This window comes from Silene latifolia, chromosome Y (assembly GCF_048544455.1).
Source record: "Silene latifolia isolate original U9 population chromosome Y, ASM4854445v1, whole genome shotgun sequence".
In the NCBI taxonomy this organism is placed as follows: domain Eukaryota; kingdom Viridiplantae; phylum Streptophyta; class Magnoliopsida; order Caryophyllales; family Caryophyllaceae; genus Silene; species Silene latifolia.
In genome coordinates this window covers 8,356,408-8,374,746 of record NC_133538.1, presented here as the reverse complement: position 1 = coordinate 8,374,746, position 18,339 = coordinate 8,356,408, and the positions used below count along the sequence as shown (strand labels likewise).

The window sequence follows — 18,339 nt, the reverse complement described above, 5'->3', positions numbered from 1 at the left end:
TGCTCATCTTTACAAAGTCTAACTCGGCATCTTTGTCTTTCCCAAATCTCTTTAAGGCCTCGGTAAGCGCATCTTGATGCTCAAGCATCTTGGCTATATCATTTACGCTCATCTCCTGCGCCCTAGTGTACAAAGAGATCTCTTTGGCGGCATATCTTTGAGCTATAAGAGGAGAGACAAACGTAAGCACATAGCCTATAGCTCAAAGCATATACGACCTGTACAGCACATACTCGATCGAGTAACTACACCCACCCGATCGAGTAGAGGTCACTCGATCGAGTTGCCCACTTACTCGATCGAGTACCTCAACTCCAGAACCTGGCCAGAATGTACAACAAAACGCACTCGATCGAGCTCCACACATACTCGATCGAGTAACCCCCACTCGATCGAGTACTCTTCTTACTCGACCGAGTTACCCAAAACAGCAGCTACTGCCCAACGTTGTCATATACCCACTCGATCGAGCTTAGCCCACTCGATCGAGTCCACCCCACTCGATCAAGTATCCCCCACTCGATCGAGTCATGCCGACTTTCTAGCTACCCGCATGCTTTAACTTACTAACTTTTTGCAACAAAATATATATGTACGTATACATCAAACACAAACATCCTATTCACGTGTTACAATAATGCCACATTATAAATCATCCATGCATCATGCAACATCATTATCACAACATTTTATCATATGATCTACTTCACCATTTTTCCACCAAATACATCCTTCATTCCTCCACAACCATTTTCCAACATTTCTATACAACATATCATCGAACATACGCAATAGAACATTAATAAACACATAGCGATCCTATGACACCCCATAGTGACTGGTTCAAAGTTGTAGGGCGAGTTCGCGACTTTAGGACATCTCCCAAGTCGTTGCATTAGCTCCTAAAAATTTGTACCCGGGTTCATTTTATTTTGACTCCCTAGATTTATTAGGTTCACTAGTCACAGGTTCCAAAATCGTCGCTCTGATACCACTTTGTAATACCCCCATACACCAAGGTGCCTTACAAGACCACCTAATGTATGAAAGTGCTACCATCTCGGTTACCCGAGGCAATGTATATCAAATTGACCATAAAAGAACATACTTTAGATAAATAAGTTTAAGCGATTACATAACCAAAATCCCATAACTGTAAAGTGATACAACTGTTCCAAATTATCAAAACCAACTAAAAAGAAAATATGAGTTCAACGACACATCAGAATACTCTAAGGGACACATGGTGCTTCAATCCCAGCTATCCCATGCGGGTCCATCTCATACCTGCTCAAGAACTGCTCACCATCCCCAAATGAATCACCATAGTTTTAAAAACAATTAAACGGGGTCAGTTACTGATTACACAATATAAGATACAACAATATCAACAATACATACAATCACCCAACTCCGTCATATCTCCAATCACCTGACTAGCCAGGAGGTCTAGCCCTGCCAGATTACGGCTGCAACCAGTAATCCTCACTGCCAGTGGGGGACCGCAGGCGTTCCCACCTAAACCCCGCTCATCAATACCGAGCGAAAACCCAAATTCCTTAATGTGCACATCCCCTTGTGACGGGAACCACAAGGGGCGAATCAAGGGCATGAAGCCACTCCCGCAAGTAACTTCACTCAGCCGAGGACACACCTCGCGAACCACAGACAAACACAACCAACCAATTATACAACAACAATTACCAATACCAATATGATATAGATCAACAACATTAACAACCATCCACAATCAACCATCAAATACAATATAATCAATAACCGAGTAGGGAAACCATACCTGGAAAAGCAATCACCAAGATCGTCACAATCAGCTAATCAAAACCGTTCTTCTACAAAATCACCTTCTATAATCACACAATCATACAATTACTATCTAACAATCACAATACTCCCAAAACCCCCCAAAATACCCAATTAGGGTTTCAACTAAAATCAATGAAACGACATAAAAATCATACTAGAATCTTACCCACGATGCGACGGTCTCAACGGCGTAAAGAACTCAACGATCCGGGGACTCTAGCCCTTAGGATTTGATAGCAATGAGAGAAGGGAATGTTACGTAACTTTTCTCTTGTGTAAAATATTTGGAATAAGTGAAAAAGTAAAAAGAACTGGTAAAAATAACGTTATATAACATTCTCACGTTGTTATAAAAAACCGGCGAAATAACCCGTATAAACTGACTTACTATATCCAGTAAGTCACTTACTCGATCGAGTGCCCCCTACTCGATCGAGTGACACCTACTCGATCGAGTACTCATCAGACAGTACACTGTTTTGTAACCAAAACTCACTTACTCGACAGAGTAAGCGTTACTCGATAAAGTACCCAACAGTACAGAAAACCATAGTATTTACACAAGTAAATGGCGATTTCAGTCCTCTGTGCTTCTGTCATGCACTTGAAGCCCATTGTTGCTGTAATTTGATGTTTTGGACTGTAATAATTTAGGGTTGTAAAGTTTTTTTTTTTGTTGAGTTGTTAATGAATGAGAGAAAGATGTAATTTATGGTGACGATTGTTGTAAATTATGGTGAGGAAATACTGTTTTATTGCTGGACTCCCTCGGTTTTGGTAAGTTAGAGTTGACAGGAAGTGGAGGGAAAATGGAAATAGAAGATTAAGGCTTAATCAAAAATGTTATGACCCACTCATTATGATTTAATAAAGCAATATGCACACTTCCATTTGTACTTCTTTCATTTCTTTATAGTCTCCTTAATACTTGTGCAAAACCAAACATGGTAGAGTGGATTTGAATGGAGGAAGTACTAAATAACAGACTAATAGTACACACTCTCTTAAAAAACAAAACACAAACCCAAACGCTCACCCTTCGTTGTGAAAATTTGAAACTGTATGTTCAGTTTTTATATTTGAACTTTGCAGAATTTGTAATAACTAGTTTTGGTTAGGGGTGTTCAATGGTTCGGCTAGACCTGGTAAACAGATCAGGTCGTGTCGTGTTCGTGTTCGTGTCAACTTTAAGCGGGTCACCACTATCCCAACCCTAACCCGACCCGATTGGGTCATTTGTCTCAACCTTAACCCAACCCATTTAATTTTTCTATAACCCAACCCGACCTGTTTTACTCATTTATCATTTAACAGGTCATGTTTAACCTATTTATCTTTTAGCGGGTCATTTTTAACCCACTTAACCCGTTTAACCCAATAAACTAATAAAATAAACTAAGCTTTATAAGCCTATTATTCCACAAATGAGGAATGAAAATACTTATTTTTAAGTTGTTTGGGTGAATTATTGATTCAACCCAAATATATCACGACACTTTTAAATAAGCGGGTTATTCGTGTCAGGTTCGTGTCAAAAGAGCTCAATCCTAACCCGATCCATTTAAGTTCCGTGTCGTGTCCGTGTCAACCCAATTACTTAAATGGGTCACAACGTCTTGACCCTATCCCACTAACTTCGTGTCGGGTTCGTGTCGTGTTTTCGAGTCGTGTTAATAATTGCCACCTCTATGTTCCGCGTCGGACAGAGCCGAGCCAAACTCTCTGGACCGAAGACCAAATAAGAGTTAACTCTTATTTATATTGGTAGATCGGGGACCGGACCATATTAATATTGGTATGATCCAGTATAGACTAGAAAAACGAGTGGGCCAGATCAACCATATTAATGTTGGTCCCAGACCGGTCTGGAACCAAAAAACGCGTTGGAATTGCCTAACTCATACATTTAACCATTTATAAAAAATTTCCACGGCATATTTTGAAATTATGATGAAATGTAAAATTTATCAATAAATTATGAGACATGTTTATTATTTTCGTGGTTAATATTATTACTTTCATGACATACCTTGTTAATACTATTACGTTAATTGCTCTTTTGTTTACTATTGTTTCTTTAACTACTCCTGCTATATTTATATATAAAATATTTTCTTTAAATTGATTGGCTATATATTTGGTTTGCATTTACTTAATCGAGCTATTTTTCTTATTTGTATTTACTTATTTTGGTTTTTTCTAAAGTACTTATTCAGCTATTTAGCACATTACCCAAGGTTTCATGAACCTATTTTCCTTTTTTCATAACAAACTAGGGATCAATTATCCTCTAGTAAGAAGGAATTCTTAAAGCTGGAGATGATCTTGTGGAGGTTGCTGGTTCAGTTAAGCAGGCCCAGATCTTATTACAGAGTTGGATTACTGGCTCAAAATTCCAGCTCAAACTGATACTGGTGATTGGTCTAAGGGGTTATCCTATCCTGCCATTGTTCCTAGCCATAGAATAACCTGCTCCACAGCTGTGCAAGGGCAGCTTGTTACTCAGGATAACATTCAAAGGAGAGGCTTCCACTTAGCAAATAGATGTTGCCTTTGTGAAACTCATGAGGAGGGCCGTAGTCATCTTTTCTTCTCCTGTCTTTGTTCTGCTTTTATATGGAGCTCCATTTTGCAGTGGATGAAGTTTTCAAGTACTGGGTATACTTTGCATGACATCTTGACTTTCTGCCCCCTGTAGATAGAAGGTCGGCATGGAAAGCAAGCTGGTTTTTTTGTTTCTGTTGCTACTGTTGTGAATCAGATTTGGAGGGAAAGAAAAATTGCAGGATCTTCTGTCAGCAGAAAACTGATGCTAAGGAGATCATTGGTAGGATAAAGCTTCTTGTTTCGGTTAGATTACTAAAGGTTCATGAGCCACTTTCTAGTATTTTAGTTGTCAATGTTTTTTCAATTGGTCTTCCTTGTGACGGGTTACCATTTGTGACGGATATTTTGTGAGATAAAATGGTAACAAAATGGGTTAGTGGAGAAAAGAGACCCATGAATAGTGTTGCAGAGAGAGAAAAAGTGGGTACTTTGTGAGGTAAAATGGTATCCGTCTCTTGTTTGTGACGGATAGGTGCCGTCACAAACAAGAATTTGTGATGTTTTTTAGACAAGATGCACACTAGTGGCTAGTCTTTGCAAATGTAATTTCGTTTCATATTTTGAAATGAAATGATAACTTTTTGCCAAAAAAATAAATAGTAATAAAATTTTATTTATTATAAATTCTTTAATTTAATTACGATAAGTTCCACAAATTTTGAATCAAAGAAGTTCCACATGTTGTAACACCCCTTCTTACCCGGTCAAGGTAATCGGGAGATATTACCGTCTCGATTTCCCGAGGCAGTGAAATCGGAATTACAACTTAGAAACGCTTATATAAATACAGTATTTTATGAATTACATGGTGAATAAGTGAGTAATTAAAGAGTACAAGTCATGACTACTACAACCTTTCTACAGACACTACCTCGTCTAGCATGAGACTATGTTACACGACTCCACGTCCGAGGCTCGTCCCGTCTACCGCGTAACACCAAATCAACCTGTACTCAAACTGCTCCCCATATGATCAGAAATATTATATGGATCAACACAGGCCACCCCGGAAATAGTTGACAATTTACACTTTAACAGCCCTGAATTTTCACGACCAAAGAAGATAAACCAGAGATGAAAAATTCATAACCGTCCCTCCACACTTAGCGGATAAAGCCAAGTGCAAGGTAAATATAGAGACAATATTTGAAAACAAAGTATATATCCGAAAACAATATCAAAATAAATAATAAGTTATAAGTTATAAACTGCTTTATAAACTGCACCAGAAGACATTAAGTCTTACAAAATCCAAAACAACAAATAAGATCCAAACCAATAAATGTTATAAGAGAATATAAATAAATTAAGACGGGGTTCCTTATTCAAAATCCTTTCACGCTCGTACTATCCCCAAATCCATTATGCACCCATGCAACAACTCAAGTATACATATCAACTGTACCCAAATTCACAAATAGGTACAGGTTTCAGAGGAGGAATGACCCAAAACAGAAGGACGTCAGTTTTAAGAAAATAAGAAATAATGACAAATTTATAAAACAATATTATAAATTAACACTGCTAGACCAGAAGAACTCCCATAATCTGCTACATAATCTCAAAGACGGCTTGCGCCAAATAATTCCAAAGAATGACCCATGGTAACATAAATAAATATTCAAAAACTCACAAAAGCTAGTAGAAATTCATCATTACCAAAAGTATGTAAAAACTATTTAAATGTTAAACCCAACATGCTCTTACTTAATTTAAAAAGGGTACTTACCTTTCAAGACCGTCAATCCAAACTAGCTTAATCCAAACATTTATTTATTTCGAAAGCACAAGCTACAAGTATAGAAATTAATTGATTACTACATTTTTTAATATCGAAAATAACCCCAATATCATTTTATTTTCTATGCGTTCTTGCTGAACACTTGACAAGTAGAATTCCGAACTACTCATCACTGCCCAAGTAATCAGCTAATTTAAATACAACCCCAACCAACCTAAGTATATATTATCATGATACAACAATCCAAAACCCTCCCATCCATATAAATCTAAACACCATTTTAAATTCTATACAATAAATAATTCATGTATCATTGAATGAAACCATGTTCAATATGAAAGCACTCTCACCACCAGTTGTTAACAATAATACAACATATTAAGAAATTTCCATCTACTCATTCTACTACTCCTCATACTTAATCATGATGAATAAATTAAGCTACATCAACATCTCACCATCAAAGCGTTTAGCACTAAAATATACTCCCTCCGTCCCGGTCAATTGTTGTCCTTTCGTTTTGGCACAAAGACCAAGGAAAGAGTAGATGACCAATAACTAAATGACAAGTGGAACAAATTGAATGAGAATGATCAAATTACTCTTCAAGTTTATTCTTAAAATAGAAAGGACAACAAATGACTGAGACCCCCCAATATAGAAAAGGACAACAAATGACCGGGACAGAGGGAATAGTACTTATAGCCATAACTAATAACTAATCATAGTTATCAAATCCTCTGTCTTTATATCAAATTTACCCCTCAATCTAAATAGATACTCCGTACATCGTATGCACATAGCCCTGCAAATGGTGCTTATAATAGGAGCAATAAAATTGTATTACCTTTCAAAGAGAAAATGAAACTCGATTTGTAAAACTGAGAAAACTATGTTGAGTGAATACTTACAATTTATATAATACGAAACAAGAGAAAGAGATGGATGATCGACGATTGTGATCGGACTCCAGAAACCATCGTCGTGCCTTGATGTAAACTGTAAACGCCAGAAAAAGAAGCAAAGAGAAAAGATTAGAGGGAAGGCAGATGGCGAACAATTAAGGGAAAAGAAATAAAAAGGGTTTTGGGATGTATATGAGGGAGGAGAGGAACTGTATGGAATTTGGCAAGTATAGGAGTATGTATTTGAGTAAATTATAAATTACTCTCTTTTAAGTTGCACTTTTCTAAACTTACTCCCTTATAAGTTATTTTTTTTAAATTACTCTCTTAAGTTGACCTCAGGCCAAAAATTGCTACCATATTTCAACTCCGGTGAGTATTTCCGTTTTTATTTAAATTTTCCGTCAATTTCTCTAAATTTGTGACGAAAATGCCCCTAAGATTCCTTCACCCTATGTTAAAATCACTCCTCTTCCTCCTTATCATCTTGCCCAACTGCCCCACCACCCGCCACCCCCTCCTTCCTCTCCAACACCACAACACCCGCTCTTCTCCTTCCTCATGAGAACCCCACCATCCGCCCTTATCACTCCGTTATTGCCCCGACCCCTTTGCGTTTTTTGCCGATAGCGATCACATCCGATAAGCGACGTCGTCGGTGACTCAACCACGAAAATGTCAACGAAACCAGTTTCGGGCTTTAATTTTGCCGACAACGTCGTCGGAGATATTACCTTATGCGTCATTTTTTTTGTAGATTTAGCTTTTTGAATTTACGCCAACGTACGATAGGGCTGGTTGAGATAATCGTCGGTGTGTTAGGTGGTGGAGCAAGGTGTTGCTTGTTGGTCGGCAAATTGAAATGCGGATGGTGATGCGTGCGGTGGGGGCGTTGTCGTACATCAGGTAGTGGGAGGGAGGTCGTCGGAGAGTCTGGAGGTTGTTGGGGTGACGGTGGTGCGGTGGTGGCGGTTGTGCGATGGTGTGGTGGCAGCAGGGTGGATATAGGAGATGGGGAAGAGTGAAGAGATTAATTTTTTTGAAGGGCAATTTTGTCCATTTACTTATTTTTTTCACCTGAGAACTAGCTTGATAGCAATTTTTGGCCTGAGACCAACTTAAGGGAGTAATTTTAAAAAAAAAACTTATAAGGGAGTAAGTTTAGAAAAGTGCAACTTAAAAGGGAGTAATTTATAATTTACTCTATGTATTTTATCCCTCCAATCATAATTCATAAATTGTATTTTTGTCAAAGACTAAAGTTTGGGCTTGAAATCATCTTTCGCTTCTAGAATAATCTAAAATCAATTTATTTTCGAAAGGTATAAAATAAAATAGCTTTATTTTTCATAACCGTGATAAATAACACAAATTATTCTATAAGACCTATATTTAGGTCAGACTAACTTAATAACATAAGGCCCAACAAAATTACTTAATAAAAATATGAAATAATACTTTTATTTTAATAACCAGATATTTTAAATTAATAACTTATATATTTAAATATGTTAGTTTTCATTATAAAGTACTCCCTCCGGCTTGCTGTTTTCTTCTCATTTCATTATAATACTCCTCACATATATTAGAGAAACGGAAGAAAATTAAAAGCCAGAGAGAGTATATAGTTATTAAAATAAAATCATAAACTTAAATCTAAATGCTTTTGCTTGGGCTTTTCTTCTATTGGGCTAGTCCTATGCTATAGGACGGTCCTATAAGAGAGTTGTTGAATAAATAATAAATAATTATTTTTCTTAATAATTTACGATCTAATTTTAAAATTAATAAAGAATGAGAAAGTAATGTCCTATAAATAAATTGAAAAATAACTGGGTATTACAAACTTTCCTCCTTAAAACAAAGCTTCGTCCTTAAAGCTTAACTCACATTACTAAGAATTATACCACCACACTTCATCTACCAAAATTTAACTATCATAATACAACACTCATTTCCACATATTAGTTTTGAACACAATCGCTCATTTCCCATATTATTACTAACTTACTAACTGCCAACTAGAATTTTCCCTAATTTTTTTGAAAGTGAACCGCGCCATTAAGAAAGCTATGAGCATGTCAAATAGTTAGAAAACAAATTTTAGAGATAGGTACCGAAATATCTATCTATCTATATTATTAAATGAAACTTTTTTCGAGCGATTATAGAGAATCCACCTTTTATGGACTACCTATATATTAGATTAAATAGCTATACGATTAAGATTATACTTAAAATCTGTAACTAACATTTAAAATCAAAATGTAGTTGAGTCTTAGTGGGACTTGGTCACTTGGCCAGAAAAAAATAAATGAAGAGAAGAGTTTGAGGGTACTAGAATTTAACTAGGATGGAAACACAACTAACCTATATAAATAGTATTGACTTCCACGTTTATTATTATCACTAGTTGGAAAGTCCGTGCGGTGCACGGGGCTCCATTAGGATTATCTGTAAAAATACATTCTTAAGTTGATTAAAAAACTCCTACTATGTTGTCATTGATGAAAAAAAAAATTCATGATTGGTATAGATGATAACCGATGAATCATTAATTGGTACTTTTAGCATAAAAGTTTTGTCAGCAATTAGTATAACATCAAGTGACATAGTTATAATATGTCGCTAGCTTTTTCATTGTTACAGGCACAACAGGTTTTTAATTAAATACAAAACGCTTTCTCTATAAACATGGTGAAGCTCACCAATATAAACCCTTAATAACAGAGTTATATCTTTATGAGTTTTGCAAATTATTTTATAACTACGTAAAACTGAATGATGTTACAAAAAACATGTATCATAATTATATATATTTATTGCGTTGAGAGAAAATGTTAGATCTCTTACAGCATAATTTTACCTTGACTATTTACAATTAAGAGTATTTGCTTCTTATAGGCATCTCGCAATATCTCCGATTATATTACATAAAATGCACGAGCACTTAGTAGTATTATCTGTGAGTCTGTGACAACATCAGTTAGTAGTTTATCTCTCTTTTTTTTAAAATAGTTGGGTTACCAAGTTAGTATAATAATGTCAGTTAGTAGTATATTTTTTATGGCACCGCTGAAAATGTTATTTTACGTTACCATGGTCTAGTAATAGAAAATTATTAAATTTAACAAAAAGTAAAACTATGCTAAAAATGGAAGCAAACAAAAATTCGGGGATTGATTTAGATGAGGACAGATTAATCATCAGTTCCTATAACAAAAAACGCAACGAAAGCATTGTGGCATTTGGTATTTAACTATATCAGTTGTATACTAACTTTCAGAGATATAGTTGGACTATAGAGTTACCGTTATTATTTTCTTAGCGCCATCTATTTTTTACCGAAATAGTCTTTGACTACTTATCCTTCAAAAATCCATGCAAAATATATAATAATTCATCTTAATTTGGTAAATTATGAAAACTTCTTTGTAAACAATGTCTTTGTGGCCTTGATACATTTGGTCTCTATCATCGATGTAGAATCTTAAACTACATAAAGCTTACCATTAATAAAAATTGGTTTCGGTAGGTAAATTTCAACCTGATTTAGTGACTATTCCTAACTCTTGTTTATTGTTATGGCACAACATTAGAGCCGACAAACAATTACACGACACGAAAACACGACAAGAATCCGATACGAATTTAACGGGTTTGGGTTGACATTTAACGGCCCATTTATGTAAGTGGGTCGACAAGAACACGACACGAGATTTAATTGGCTAGGTTTGGGTTCAGCACTCTACACGCGAACCCGACATGAATAATCTATTTACTAAATTAATCCCAAGTTTATATTTTCCAATATGACATGACACGAAAACACGACACGAAATTAATGGGTTAGGATTGAGATTTAATGACCTATTAATGTAACTTGTGATACGTGCCTAATGTATAGTCTTTTTAGCCTATTTCAGCACGTATTTCTATGCATTTTCATACTGTTTTTATGGTATTTTGCCCCGAATTGGCTACTTTGGTTCGTTTTGTCCATTTTGTAGAAATGAACGCGAAAGTAGTGGAATCGTACCCTTTTTCGTCCTTTTTGCATGCATTTAGAGGAGACGGGATTATTCCAGAGTGAGATACTGCATTTGGAAGCGTCGTGGCACGTATTACTAGAGCTGGCAAGTCTGACCCGACCCGAGTGACCCGACCCGAACCCGAGCAAACCCGACCCGACCCGAACCCGAAAATATTGTGACCCGAAACCGACCCAACCCGACCCGATGACGACCCGTAACCCGACACGACCCGATTATCAGTGACCCGAACCCGAACCAGACTCGACCCGATATTGACCCGACCCGATACTGACCCGATTAAATTGATAACCCGATAATTATTAAGCTTAATTTTGATCAAAATGAAAGTGATTTTGTGTTTAGATTGATATATTTGACTTAATAATGAATTATTTAAACCAAATAATAGGTTAAAAAATAAATTTAATGGTAAAAAATTATAGTAATGCGATTAATTTACCGGACCCGATAATGACCCGACCCAAACCCGACCCGACCCGATACATCATTCGACCCGAAATGACCCGACCCGATAACGACCTGAACCCGACCCGACTCGACCCGTAAGGATATGCTGACCCGATATGACCCGAACCCGATATGACCCGACCCAAACCCGACCCGACTGACCCGATTGCCACCTCTACGTATTACGAGGCATTCGGTGGCGGACTTGAGCTGAAATGAAGATGAAGCACTCGATTGAGCAGTTTTTCCACTCGATCGAGTGGTTTCTACACCCCAAGATGGTCGATCGAGCACTTTTGTACTCGACCCTTAGCTTGCAGAAAGGCCATCTACTCGATCGAGTGACTTTCTGGTCGATCGAGTAGATTTGGCTGAGGATTTGGTCGATCGAGTGGTTTTAATCCACTCGATCGAGTGGTTTTGATGGTTATGGGCTTTAATCAGCCCGCGTGAGTGTTTATTTCGCTATACTTATTTATTTTGCTATTTAAGCACGCTTTACTAGGTTAATGAGGATCATCTTTTATTTTATCAAACTCTCTACTGTTAAACTTTGCTACGTACATCATTCCTCTTCACTGTAACCTTGCTTTGGGATTGTTTTCACTCGGATTTTGTGTTCTTTACGCCGGATTCGCTTGGATTATAATTCCTTTCTCCTTCTTAATAATAGTTAATCATTTGTTTGCTTTTAATTGTTTGTTTACTTCGATTATCCTTCTGCCCTAATTTTCTTTTATGCAATTTATCGTTTATTTCATAATGTTTACTGCTGAGAACTTAATTGCTGTTAGTTTAATTAATAATATGAGTAGCTAAACCCCTTTCATGTTGGGATTAGGGGATCTGCGTAGAAATGTGACGATGTAGTAAATGAATTGGATGAATTAGTTGTGAGACCCTGTCACCATAGCAATTTAATTGTATTTATTCGACTTAGTTGAGTGCACGCTTCTATGTCACCCTTTAATCTGGCTAAAATTAATCCTAGATCGAAAGATTGGACTAAATAGGCCTGCTATGAACAGTAGACTACCCTAATGAGGATGAAAGTTAAGTTAGTGGTAATTTAGGATAGAAAGCAGACCGAAAGGACCTTTCAACATCCGTCTCACATTAGTTCGTCTGAATCATTTACAGCTGAGTCACTGGACTACCGTAGTGAACCGAAATCCCGACATGTCCCTCTCTTCTTGATAGTTTAAACCGATTTTCCTGCTCTTATTGCTCTTACTTTTATTTCTCTTTCCTCTAAATCTCGTAGTTTAGAAATCAATTCAACAAACCCCCCAATTGTTACTTTAGGACTAGAATTAGATAGCTGATAATTACTTTACCTCCCTGTGGATTCGATACTCGACTGCCTCTGCTACATTTTAGTTGAGACCGTTAGGTTTTATCTTTGATAGGGTTGCGATAGCCGTGTCAAATTTTGGCGCCGTTGCCGGGGAGGCAATTGTTTAAATTATTAGTGGTTTATTTTTAGTCTTTCTTTTAGTTTAAGGGGCGTCCGTTCCTTAAAATATCCTTATATTCTATTTGTAGTTTCTTCTCATGCGCAGGTCACAGGGTGGTGAACTACTACCATTCAATCCCCGAGATTGAGAGAACCTGCGCGCAAAGAGGAGATTATTTCAAGACCAACAAGAGAGGAAGAGCCTAGTTCTCATTCTAGCTTTTACGAGAACGAGCTTTTCGAGGAGGATCCACCTTGCTCTCCAGTTTCTACTTCATCAGTTGAAACCGTCACTTCTCGGACTTTCGAAATGGCGAAGAAGCAACTATTGCCGATCACTCCGAGCCGACAGTGCGAATCTCTACAAAGGGTTCGAACTACCGGGGAGGCAAGGAAATTCGAGCCAAAGCCTTCCTATATTAACTTGGTTGAGAGAAACCAATTCGGGGGAGCTGCAAATGAAGATGCAGCCAAGCATATGGAGATTTTTATCGATTATTTCTGCTCTATACCCCCGCCGACTGGTGTGACTCAGGATCAGATAAAAGAAACCATGTTTATTTTCTCACTCCGCGATGCTGCAAGGGAGTGGTATAGGGATCTGGACCGAGCTGCTCATGGGATAACTGACTGGAATTCGCTGGCTTTAGCATTTTACAAGAAGTACTTCTCTGCATCGAAGACTAATGCCATTAGAGCTCAGATCACGAGCTTTAAACAAGGACCTGATGAGAACTTTCATGAAGCATGGGTCCGTTTCAAGAAGCTGGTGCGAACCATTCCGCACCATGGTTTCGAAAAGTGGAGTTTATGCAATTAGTTCTATAACGGGCTGTATGACGATCAGAGGGCTATTTTGGATGCTGCAGCCAATGGCCAATTTGCTGAGAATATGGGAGAGACTAAGGGGTGGAAGATCATTGATGACTTAGCCACCCATAAAGCTGAGTATGGGAATTCAAGGGGAAATCAAAGGAGAGCTGCTGAATCTTCTTCTGTAGCTGCACTTGAAGCTCTCACGGCGAGGTTTGATAAGTATGAATTAGGAGGAGTTTCCAAAGGAGGGATGTATCAGGTGAATGCTGTGTCAGACGGTCCTTTCGTCTGTAGAAGATGTGGAGGAGAGGGACATGTTTCAGATCATTGCCCCAACTCCTATGAGTCTTGTGCTGCCTTTCAACATTACAGGCAGACAAACACTTATTACGAGCCGAACGTCCATCCCAATTTGAGGTGGAGTAGTCAAAATGTGCTCAATCCTACTCCTCCTCCGAATCAACAGCAGCCGTATATTCCTCCACACAAGAATCAACAAGGCTTTCACAAGCCTCCGTCTTTCAATCCTCCTAATCATGGTGCATCATCTTCCGGCGCGGTGAGTGAAATTGGTGAGCTTAAGTCCATGATGCAAGCCCTTACAAAGCAGTTTCAGCTGAGTGATCAACAAAGAAACTCAAGCGATCAACAGAAGGACACATCCATAAAGGCACTTGAGACTCAAGTTACCCAACTAGTCGCGAATCAATCCTCGAGAAAGCAGGGCCATTTACCGACTCAAAACGAGAAGAATCCACATGAGACGGTGAATCTGATAGAATTGAGAAACGGTCTTTCTTATGAGGGACCGAAAGTGTTGAAATCAGACCCGAGGAAGGCTAAAACTGATGGTGAACAGTGTTCTGACGAAGAAAATAAGGTCACGGCAAAGCAAGTGCTCGATCGACTGATTACAGGTGGTCGATCGAGCAGAACTAAAAGCGAAAGTGCTCGATCGAGTGGTTTTTCCACTCGATCGAGTGAACAGGAAGAGCAGTCTGGTCGATCGAGTAGTTATTCTACTCGATCGAGTGAAGCAGAAAGTGGAGTTGGTCGATCGAGTGGGAATTTTACTCTGTCGACTGAATCTGAAGGAGAAACTGCTCGATCGAATGAAGAAATTGGTCGATCGAGTAGTATTGATGACGTGAAGCTTATTCGAGAGCCTGCTAGTGCTCGTTTAAGCGAGAAATCACCGGAAAGACCTCGTTAGAGAGGTAAGAAGCGTCCAAAGGATACAGAACTTGCACCGGAAGATACATTGGAAGCGAGAAACAAGGGACTTGAGATACCTATCACGGTTCCCTTCCCGAGGCGGCTGCAGAATACTAAAGCTAATCAACAATTCGGCAAATTTGTCGAACTTCCTCAAGAGCTTGGAAGTCACCGTGCCGTTTTTGAATTGTCGACAAAGGTACCCTCTTATTTAAAGTTTATGAAAGAAATTTTATCGCGTAAGAGGGCTATTAATGATAGTGAGACAAAGTAGCTTTTCGAGGTGGGGTCACCCTATTTCAAAACAAGTTACCCCCTAAGCAATCAGACCCGGGTAGTTTTTCGATCCCTTGTCATATCGGTATGCATTTGATTGATAACGCGCTATGCAATTTAGGCGCTAGCGTGAGTGTCTTACCGTTGTCTCTAGCTAAGAGATTTGGTTTGACAAAGCTGAGTTGCACCAACATGACTGTCCAGATGGCCGACCGTAGTTTATCACGGCCACTAGGTGTACTACAAGACGTACCTGTTCAGATCGGGAAGTTCTTTATTCCCGTTGATTTTGTTGTCTTAGACATCCCCAAAGATGCACACACCCCTGTCATTTTAGGGAGACCATTTTTGTCTCACGCCCGTGCGATTATAGACGTCGGGGAAGACTTTGACTTTCCAGGTAGGGGATGAGGAGCTGATTTTTCATCAGTCCAAGTTCCGGAGAGCTCCCATGCAAGCCCAGCCTTGCAATGCTCTCTCTTCTATTGATCCTATTATTGACACTCCGGATGAAAATTTGGAGAATTGTGCTGCTATTGTTAACCCTCCGCCTCAGACTGAGAGCAAAAAGGAGGAAAGTTCGTCCGTTTTCCTTCTTTGCAGTGGGCGGATAAAAGCAATGAAGGAGCTGTCAAAGGACATGGTGTAATTATTATCAATCAAATTGAAGATGATGACGCTAAAGCTGGTGATAAAGGAGCAAGGATGAGGAAAGTTCGCGCTTACGTGGATGTGAACTACTCCCCTCCTACCGTTTCAAGTGATAATTCATGCTCATGGAAGTTTAAGAGGACAATCAATGTTGCTGAGATGACGTCCTTCAGTCAGGAGCCCTCCGAGGGGCTGCTGAAATTTGTTGGGAATTAAGCGGAGAAATGCCCCGTGTAACACTTTGTAATAGATAACTTTTGAATTTCTTTTGAATTTGTTTTATTGCGTTTTAATTAGGACAATTAGTTTAGACAGTTTTTAGCACAGACGTAAGACTATAGACTGTTCTTATGCGTATTTGGTATTTTGGGAAATTTTTGCACGTGTTCTTATGCAGGTTTGGGGAAGTTTTACGCATTCCAAGGAAGAAATGACGAAATTAAAGAGCATTACCGAGAAAAGAACTCGATCGAGTACTTTTTGTACTCGATCGAGTGAAAATATGGTCGATCGAGCACTCCTGCAGGTCGATCGAGTAAAGCAAAAAGGGAGACTTCACGATCGAGTAGAATTCTACTCGATCGAGCAACTGAAACATAAAAGTGCTCGATCGAGTGGTTTAAAACCACTCGATCGAGTGAAATGAACAGGACACAGGGAGTTTTTCGCCTTATACTCTATTGTTTTGTTCTAACTTTCATTTTCCCCTAAATTTTCGTCTAACAAACCCTAAATTGCGATTTAACTCTCCCAAATCCCCAATTTCTTGCCCAAATCACCAAATCCGCTTCCTACATTCCATTGTTTGCATATTAATCTTCAAAAGCCCCTTATTTTCCCCTTAATTTGTGTTCATTTTCTCGTTTTTAATAGGGTTTTAGGGTTTACGGTTTTAGCTCGAAAAATCACCTATTGTTGCTTGTTTATTTGAAGATTAATTGCTTTTGTAGGTCTTTTATCATCAAGTAAGTGTTTCTTCCTTCCTCTTGCATTTTAATTTCTATTAATTCGACTTTTATGAGGTGAAATTGAAAGAGGGGTTCGAAATCCCTGTTTAGTCGATTCTTTTCGACTTGATTGTGTTTGTTGCCCTTATCTTTCCTGCTTGATGATCATAATTCCCAATTCCTCGCTGTTATTTGCATTCTTTTCGAATTTCACATGATTTCTGTGATTGAGTTCAGGACAGTCGAATTTTTCGACTGTCACTTCGGTTTTGCTGCTGTAACTTGCCTAGTTAGCATCTTTGTTGCAATTTTGCTGTTGATCGTTAACTGAAATCGCACTCCCGTCGATGCCTAGATATGTTTTCACTGAACCTTTGCACAGAAACTGCGATTAGGGTTGTTTAAGTCGAATCTTTCGACTGTCAGACAATTTATATGCTGCATTGCTTTAATTAACCTCAGTTGTTCTCTCTTGATGCTATTGTTAACTGCCACTCCCGTCCCCTATTGCCATTACATGCTGTAATTCGAATTTGTTTGAGGATTGTTGGGAATTCTATGCTGTAGAGTCTAATTTTTCGACTTTTAGGGGATTTATATCGCCACATCTTTGGTTTTACATCTTTGTTTTAGCCACGGTTAGCAGTCGTTTTTCTTATCATACCCCTTGCTTTGATTACAGGATGGTGTCTAGTACTTTACCTTCTACTAATACCACTTCTAGCCCGTCCTCGAGTGAGACAGTGGCCCCTGCTGTTGCCACTGTCTCCACTTTAGTGACCACCGCAGCCCCCGTGTTCCTAGTTTCACTGCAGGGACGGTTTTTACCCGCCTAGCTCACCGCTAGCACGATTCAGCTACCTCTTCCTCTACGGTCACCACCACAGCCCTAGCACCGCTTTGCTAGTTCCTCTTCGCCGGTGACCACAATAGCCACTACCTCTCGCACCACCCCTGTTTTTACACTGTGGCGGACTCGCCGTAGCCGCTTGCCTGCCTTGAGCAGCCACAGTTCCTCACACCGTCGCTTTACGAGCTTCTGCCTTGAGTTCCAAAGGCCGGGGTCGTAAACAGTCTCGAGCTACGCCAGCTCTTGTTACCTGTACTTCCGCTCCTAGCACTTCTCTGTTGCCGCTTATGCTTTCGCTTCTACTTCGGCATCACACGGTCCGAGGGGACACCTCCTCGACCCTCACCCAGATTATCCGCAGGTATTATTCGTCAACGCTTTACATCGTACAAAATTTTATAACCTGCTTAAGTGTGTGCATGTACCTTCCCGATTTCTAGAGGAATCGACGCTTACGAGACTCGGCATTTATGAGTCGGTTTGTGACTTACTACGGGCCACGGGGATGCCTGGTCTCATCACTATGAGAGGCCGTACCTTTTTAGAGCT

General features: G+C 38.9%; 1 long non-coding RNA gene across 1 annotated transcript; it reads right to left on the bottom strand.

Annotated features, from left to right (window-relative positions):
- Window positions 1-5,071: 5,071 nt before the first annotated feature.
- Window positions 5,072-7,316, bottom strand: LOC141634371 (uncharacterized). The gene is made up of 2 exons (XR_012539098.1): window positions 7,084-7,316; window positions 5,072-5,471 (listed from the first exon to the last, which is right to left on the bottom strand). It is a non-coding gene; the product is annotated as an uncharacterized LOC141634371 (long non-coding RNA).
- Between the last annotated feature and the right edge of the window lie 11,023 nt (window positions 7,317-18,339).